General features: G+C 36.1%; 1 long non-coding RNA gene across 1 annotated transcript in view; it reads left to right on the forward strand.

Moving 5' to 3' along the window:
- Nucleotides 1-8,184, forward strand: part of LOC109614540 (uncharacterized) — a 99,225-nt gene extending 91,041 nt beyond the window's left edge. Inside the window, exon 3 of the long non-coding RNA XR_002195602.2 lies at nucleotides 8,153-8,184. This is a non-coding gene — a long non-coding RNA (uncharacterized LOC109614540). The remainder of the gene's footprint in view (nucleotides 1-8,152) is intronic.
- The last annotated feature ends 854 nt before the right edge of the window (nucleotides 8,185-9,038 follow it).

Genomic DNA, 9,038 nt, shown 5'->3' on the forward strand with positions numbered 1-9,038 from the left:
AAACGAATACTAAAACTACCAAAATATGAGGCCAGAGTTTATTGCAAAATAGGGAGCACTTGAACAAACAACAACAAATAGACTTCGGAAGAAGTGAAACTAAACATGAACCTGTGCCGTGCTGAGCTGAGCTGGGTTCACATGACAACATGGAGTGCCAAAAGAGGCAAGCAAGCAAAGCATTCGACAGGAGCAAAAAAGAAGGTAAAAACGACAACTTCAGTGTGTTATAACATTTTTCGTTTATTAGATTTGCATGCTTGTAAGTAGAGAAAGAACAACAACAGCCACCACCTTCACCACCAACAACAACATCGTCATCGTCAGGAGCACTGCAATAATAATAATAATAATCATAGGGAGGAAGGAGGGGAATGCACACAGAAAAACACCAAAGCACGTTGCCTACCTTCAAAGCTTTTATGCCTTAAAGCCTCCTTCATGAGGACTACAAGTCCTTACATTTGCTCGCTATTATCCTCCCTCTCCCCCAAAAATATAAAACATACGCGAAACTTAGAACCTAGCAAATGTTGTTCTTCGACGTTATGTTGTTAAGGTAACTTCCAAAGCATTTTCAAGTAGCAGTTAAGGCTGGATGGAAGGGAATGGAATCGCTTTGCCGTGTGGCTACGGTAGGAATGGTATACGTACGGGGAGGCCGGGGCAGTGGCAATAAGCAGTTGCCAGTCAGTTGTTGCTAGCGTAATTGCATTTACAGAATTTATGTTTTTTACATTTGCCATGGTTCGCTTTTTTTATGCCATTCCAAAGCGAAAAAAGGGAAAAATAAGAAAAAAAAAATACAAACAGCAGAAGGAAAACATGTTCACTTTCCTTCTCCATATACTGCTACTGCTGAACGTTCTGGCATTACATCCAGCGGGAATTAGGTTCAGGCAGGTTGCGTTTTTTTTTCTCTCGCTCTCCATATTTTACAAGTACCAATTTTTGTAGCTGTGTTATTGTCATTTTTACTTTGTTCGCCATTTCTGAGCGAAAAATATGAAGGTGTTACAACGATTTTGGGCATTGGGCAGAATACGAAGTACTGAAATGGCATGGTACCTAATGTGATTACAAACCAACCTGCCTACGTACAGCCATACGTACATACATATGTACATTTAGTCTGTGGCAGTGAAGAGATCCCTGTACATAAGTCTATGAATATGGGTAGCAGAGCACATGCATGAAAATGAAAAATGAAATTTCCTTCATTTCTTTTGCTTGGCTGGATGGCTGGCTGTGAGGAGGCCTGCCTTGGTGTGTGTCCCAGTTACTACACCTGTACCACCACAGGATATAAGCCAATGAAAGTCATACGTCCGCTGGTAATTCAGCAGCACCAGGCAGGCAGGCAGGCAGCCAGGCACATGTGTCACACCAGATGATGATGTTGCTGCTGCTGACGCTGATGATGACGACGTGTGATGAAGAAAACAATCATAAATGGTGCGTGCCCAGGAAACTTTTGCTGTGTTCCAAGAAAAGTCTTGGCCCATTCCCCCTCCCAGCCTTCCCTGGGAATTGGAATTATCATGGTGCACTTGTAATTGCCAGCCAGAAGTACAATTTTGCCACAGCTTTAAATAGAGATTCGTTTTGTTGAAGACCTATCTCACACGTGCCTCTTGTAGGCTGGAGATATGAATGATTGACAGTGGATTTGGTCGTCAGGTATTCAAATGTGTCTGTGTGGGGATTTACTTTGTTGTCATATGGCAAAGAGGAGAGGTCTGATTGCCACAACGAATGATCTTTGGATATGACTTACCGAAAAAATTTCCCTATAAAATCGATGGATTTTTGACATAGGGTGTTGTGGAGATGTTATGGAACTTACCCTGAAAAAAATAATAAAGAAATATAGATAATTAGAATTGAATTGAAATTGCGTTCAAATTTTTAATCATGATTTTAAGGTTTTAGAAATTTATAAAATTAATTGATCCTTGCATATTTCCTGGATATCGACCGAAAATCGTTGATGACAAAATCGAAAGCTAAAAAACAAAGATCGGCTTTGCATTTCGATTAATGGAATGTTGAACAGACATCCGAAATATTTCCTCAAATTCGAGTAGAAAATAAAAATCGCAGAATGAGAATGAAAAATCGATCATAAGACTCCTGAGGATAGAAAAAAGTTATCGAACCCACTTTATTTCTCCATATCGCTCGAAAAGAGCGAGCATGAATTTCTCGTTTTAGAGTGGGATCCAAATTTACTCGAAATTGAGCAGATAGATTAGTCGCCTAGAGTAGGTTCTACTCAATTTCGAGTGAATTTGTCTCACAATCAACAAGTATTGGTTTTAGAAATTTATAAAATTTCGTTTAATGGAATGTTGAATAAGGTATCACATATACAAACAAAGAAGTCTTCTAAAAAGACATCCGAAATACTCGAATCAATTCGAGTAGAAAATGAAACTCGCTAAAAGATATTAAAATTGGAGCATAACACTCCTGAGAGTAGAAAAAGTCGAGGCGACTTCTCTCGATATCGCTCGTATAAGAGCGAGCATAAATTGTTCGTTTTAGAGTGGGAGACAAATTCGCTCGAAATAGATAACTCACCTAGAGTACGATCTACTCCATTTCAAGCGAATTTGTCTCCCAATAAACAAATAAAAAAGCAGCTAAGTTCGGCCGGGTCGAACTTTTTATACCCTCCATCATTCGAAGGAATCTGACAAATTAAAAAAAAAATCCGTCGAAAAATACTACTCGAATAAAAACCTTTATATGGGGGCTATACGAAAACGTGGTGCTGGATAACTCATTTTCTGTCGTAGGCTGTAGTAACGATTCCGAACATCAAATACGAAATACCAAACAATTCCGGTGAATAATGTAGCTAATATCATCAAAATACCGAATAAAGGGAGGGATCGTTGTATGAGTGCTATACTAAGACGTGGACCTGCATAGACCATTTTTCGTCAAATATTGCAGTACCCATTACGAACTTCAAATACGAAATTTGACGTAATTCCGGTGATTAATGTCGCCTATATCCTGGATCCTATAGGTGTTATACTAAAACTTACACCTATGTAGACAATTCTCTTCCATGGCGTAAAGTTCTTAGTGGGAACTCATTGTGTGGATTTTCAGACTATTCCATTGAAAAATGTGGCTAAAATCATCAAAATACCGAATATTGAGGGGTACCATTGTATGGGGGGTATACCTATAAAGAAAATTCTCTTTAAAGGGGTACAGTACTGACAGAGAACTGCTTGTGTAGAATTTCAGAAAATTCCATTCAAAAATTTGGCTACAATCATCAAAATCCGTATATCGGGTGGTACTGTTATATGGGGTCCATTCGGTATTTGACTCTAGCATGATTACAAGACGGACGGACGGAAGGACGGAAGGACGATGATTATTTTTTATAAAAATTATCATTAGAATATAGTTTTGCAACATTCACCAATAGGGGGCGTTCTTGGTCATGAATAGAAATTTGTTGTCTAGAGTTGTGTTTTAAATACTGCCTGTGGAAGCATGTTTTTTTCGGAAACATCGTCGTTAACCCACAATTAGTTCTCATATTGTTGTTTCCGAAAAAATATTTCTATATTTCGGTAGACAACTCCAATTCCTTGCGATTGGTGCAGTTTAATTAATAATTTTTTAACTATCATAGAAACTGATTAGCTATGTGTCTATTCGTAGCTTTGAAAATAGATTAAAAATCTTATCAATAATTGCAGATGCGTCAGCATTCCCTGGACCCTGTACCCAGAAGTTCATTGATTTAAACCTTGGAAATAGTGTTATCAGATTTCCACGTGCGGTTGATGTTACTACGCTATTATCGGCGCGCTTATTGTGATTCTTCCATTTTAAAATTAAAAATAATATGTGTTTAAAATTGCATTTTGGCGATTCTGCAACATTTGTTAAAAAAAAATATTTAAATTTTTTCGATGCAGTAGCTCTAAACTTCTTTAACTTTAGTCGACTGCTTGAATTTGTAAAACTAACCTATTCGTAGCTTTGCAAATAGATTAAAAATCTAATCAACGATTGCAGATGCGTCAGCATTCCTGGACCCTGTACCCAGAAGTTCATTGATTTAAACCTTGGAAATAGTGTTATCAGATTTCCACGTGCGGTTGATGTTACTACGCTATTATCGGCGCGCTTATTGTGATTCTTCCATTTTAAAATTAAAAATAATATGTGTTTAAAATTGCATTTTGGCGATTCTGCAACATTTGTTAAAAAAAATTATTTAAATTTTTTCGATGCAGTAGCTCTAAACTTCTTTAACTTTAGTCGACTGCTTGAATTTGTAAAACTAACCATTTAATTACATTATTGGAAATTGGTCCCAGACAAAGCTTGGGTGTGGGCTGCCATCTGTAGTTCGATAAAATTAAACATCAATTTTATCCCTAAATCTGTCATGCATCCGAAGCAAATTATTTTTTTACCTGACAAATATGACCGAGTCAAAAGAAGTATATGATTCTTGATGATATGGATTTTGAATAATTGCCATCTAGTTTTTATATTTGTTGATCATGTAGCCGTTCTCTCTCAAATTGAGCTTTTGCCATTGAAAAGAAAAAAAATACGTTTTATTGAAAATTAAGTCACATCATAAATATTTATCACAGAACAGAAAGAAATAACTGCAATGCTGCCATCTGTACACAATGTAGCTTTAGTTTATCATTTTCTAAAATTTATTGACTTTGGGAATTTAAATGGAACTTTTTTGGAATGAATTATTCCAACGTACAGGGTGAGATAAAAAAACTGCAACCAACTTCTAACTGCTGTCATTTCTAAGCCATTCGTCCGACATCTGTTACAATTATTCCAGTGACAGCTCAGTATATAGTTTACAAGCGTACACAAGCATTTTGGTGAGAATTCTCCAGAAAAAAAGTTATTCGTGATGGAATTCAAGCGTGATAGTGTGATTTCTTTATGTTTGGCTGGAAAACCAGAAGTGGCTATCGTTAGAGCAGTACAGCATTTTAATGTGAATAATCAGCAGAAATGGTTCGAAAAGTAATGAAGCGCTTTGATCGAGAACCCCGCGTCGCAGTGGCCGAAAAATGGCTCGTGAGCTGAACATATCAAAATGAGCTCGGGGTAAAGCCATTGAAATTCCAAAAAGTGCAAGAACTTACACCGCAACAAATAGAAAATAGACTCAAAAGAGCTAAAGAGTTGCTTCGCTTGACCGAAAGTGGTGAACTGCCGAATTTTGTTTTTCTCCGATGAGAAAACATTCGTTGTCCAGCAGTTTGTAAAAAAACAAAATGATCGTGATTACTTTCCATAGAGGTCAGCTGAAAAGGTGCACACCTTCGGTTGGCCACCAGAACTCAAGCGCCGGTGTGGGCCGCCATAACAGCCGATGGTCGCTCGTATTATCGTATCGCGAAATTATTCTAGACCTTGGACATTCCAACAGGATTCAATACCATCGCACTCAGCACGCGCCACCCAAGAATGGTTACAAAATGAGGTTCCTCGCTTCATTTCCAGCGCAATATGGCCAACAAAATCTCCGGATACCAATCCGTTGGATTATTGTGTCTGGAGTATTTTGGAAAGTAAGGTTGGCACTAAAAAATACCAAAGTGTCGATCACCTCAAGCAAGCACTTCGTCGGGAATGGGCCAAAATACCGCAGAGCAACATTCCGTCATCGTGTAACGGTTTCATTGGCCGTTTGAAGGCCATAATTCGTGCCATGGGTGACCAATTCGAACAAATCTAAACTTATTCTAAAATTTGATGCTTTGGCGTTTGACATTGTTGTAGTTTTTTTATCTTGCGCTGTATTTCGGATTTTATGATCGTTTGAAACTTTGATTCTTTGGGGGGAGATACCAGAAGAAATGGACTAATCTCTATCATCCTTAAAACAGTTCGAGTGTTAATAGATATATTGAGATGTGCCAGATCTAAATGGAACTAAATGTTAAATTTTTCAAATGATGTATACCCTCTGTAGGTATAATTTTTTACTAGAAATCCGGCCCTTTAACCTAAGAACTAATAAGAATTTTAATAAATTTAAGAGAAGACAGTGTAATATGGCGGAGAATGACATTTTTCCTTTTGAAAAAAAATTTTTAGGGAGATTTGATTGATTAATAAACAATACGAAAGAAATAGGGCGAATTTCCAATTGTACTTTTTAAAAGTTTTGCCATTGAAAGGAAAAAAGTACACGTTTTATTAATAAATCTAGTTACATAATATGTATTTGTATCAGGACAGACAATCTATATAGCTCTATTTTGTCATTTAATTTTTCAAAATTTGTCATTTAATTTTTGACTGAGAATTTTAATGGAACTTATATATGAATTATTTTAACGTAGTATCTTTTGTATATTCGTGATAAGGACTTCTTAATATTGCCTATGCAGACATTGTTGGGATGCCATCTATTAGGTGTTGGACTTTGCTAAAGTTGTTACCTTCATATAGATGTTGTTTCATTTAGTTCATCAACTACCCGACTAGCTGTGTTCCGTAAGACTTTTATAGCACTACCATCATCTAGTATTACATGTTTCAGTATTAAAAGATTAGTAGTTTTCAGAAAAAGAAAACATGGAAAAACTACAATGTTTGTGGTGCCATCTATACTTCAACTAAAATGAATCCTCAAAGTGGTGTTAATTTTCCCGTTTCATATAATTTTAGAATTGGGTGAAATCTAATGGCACTTTTAATTGGATTATATTATCTTTGTATGCTTATCTTATTTATATCATGACTCCTTCATTTTCTCTATGCAATCATGCCATCTACACTTCGATTATATTTATGACTCAATGTTAGCTATGAGCAGTCTCGAACGAAAAAGTATAAACAAACCACTCGTATTCTCTCCCAATTTTCATTAGTCAAGGTGAGAGAGTCTCTTACCACTACTAATGCGTATATTGTGAGCACCATTGCTCAATATACTTTAAATTTGGCTATAGACTTTGCTAACATTGTTATCTACGGCTAGATGTCGTTTCGAATTAATCATTAATTTGAGAATTTGAGCAGGACTTCTAAATGGGTTATATTTATTATTATTTTATGTTTATCACTTTCCATGCCAAAATTTTGAAGTAGTCCTTGTTTTTCATCTATGCAAACATTTTGCAAATTATTGTTTTCTTTTGTTATCATGCTTGATTAAGATAACAAATTAATTTCATTTTGGAAAGGATACAAAATCAAATTTCCAGTTATTTGTTGTTGTGCTATTTGTTTTTGTGAATAAATTTTCAACTTTCAATTTTATCTGTTTTCGGAATTTTAAATGACCCGTATCATTATAACGACATTCATACAATTTCGTTTTCTCGTTTTTTGGGTGAAATATTGATTTTGTGATTGCTTCACAACTCAATTATCCTCTGATGCCACACAGAGATAAACAAATGCAAGTGAAGGAGGGGAGAGGAGAGTAAAACAGAACAGAAGAAGCTTTTGGAGGACTTTTTATGGTTCTCGTATCAAATCAAAGAACATGAACTTCTTGTTGTATAACTGTGTTAAGGTTATAACAAAGCAGACAAATCCGAAAATAGCAAACTAAACCGGCATTATGTGCGACTACCACAAACACGATTTGCTTGCCATGCCAGGAGAAGAGTATCATATCCATTTCTAGCAATGCGCCATAAATCAAAATATTTTATGACTGTAGATTGTTTTCATTGATTTCCATTCCGAATATTTTTTGCTGGGGTCCTTGAGGAAAATAGAAAATCCATTTTGATTGAGTGGAAGGGAGAAATTAATGGCATTTTGTTTGGCTTTTGATGACTTTAAATGTAAACAATTACATTTGAATCAATTTCGGTAAGGAATTGAAGGAGAAGAGGTAGAGAGAGGGAGGAGAAGTAAGGGTGGCATATATTATCTTTGCATAAAAAGTGTTTTGCGCAGTTCCAGATAAACTCCTTGGTAATGGCATTTATAAAAATTCCTTTGCCTTCTTCATTATTCTCCCCTCCCTGCCTGCCTTTCTTTTATGCCAACTGGCAATTTCCGTTCTTTTTTGCAATTGAGAAGAACTCCTCACATATTTAATATTATTTCTAAATCACATGATAATTTTCTTTTTCCCTCGTCTTTTTTTTTTTTTTTTTGTTTCCAGGAGGAGCAATTCCGCCAGCAATCCAAGCCAAGGTAAGTTTAGTTTCATTTAAGCATATTCGTTTATATGTCGCCGCTTTTTTCGGTGAACTCGAAAAGCAAATCCATGAGAGAAACAACAAACTGTGAAAACTACATAAGGACATTTAAGAAATGAAACGAGAGAAACAAACTCCCACATCGACGATATGCAACAGCCCAGCACGGCAACCAACTAAAGCCAGTTGTAGTTATGAATCTCTATGGTGCCACCCAGTTCAAATAATATTATTATTTTTTTTTTTTCGTTGGTTGATGATGTCTCCACTTCACTCCATATAACGCCACACATAATAAACTTAAGAGGCAAACACAAAACGCACACGTACTCAAAATACCCCAAACACTTATTCAGATGACAGGGATGGGAAGGTAGCAATGGAATTGGGACTTTTTGTCGATTTTTTTTAGGAATTATTGGCTGTGAGACCTCAAAATGAAGAAAATGGCTCCCAATTAAGAAACATCGTACAATTATGGGAATCCTAAAACCAGAACTCATTTCTGCTCGATTTTACTCACGAGTAAAAAATACTCTATATTTACTCATAACTTTAATTTGCCTCATCCTAATCTTATCAGAAAATTCGCACAAAATTCGAAATGATGTGTCGAACGATCTCTTTAATATTATGGATCTTAGTTTGATAGGTTTCAAGCTCTCTATAAATAATTTAGGTGTTCAAACTTCGAACAATAGATGGAGCTGTATGATCATGAAATTGGGACTTTTTGTCGATTCTTTGTTGTAGCTGCAAGCCCTCAGCCAATGAGTTTTAGATCCAATGAAAAAAATTACTACAATTTCGGAGACCCATAAATTGTTAGATACCTATCAACGATCCTCA

Source organism: Musca domestica, unplaced genomic scaffold (genome assembly GCF_030504385.1).
Source record: "Musca domestica strain aabys unplaced genomic scaffold, Musca_domestica.polishedcontigs.V.1.1 32, whole genome shotgun sequence".
In the NCBI taxonomy this organism is placed as follows: domain Eukaryota; kingdom Metazoa; phylum Arthropoda; class Insecta; order Diptera; family Muscidae; genus Musca; species Musca domestica.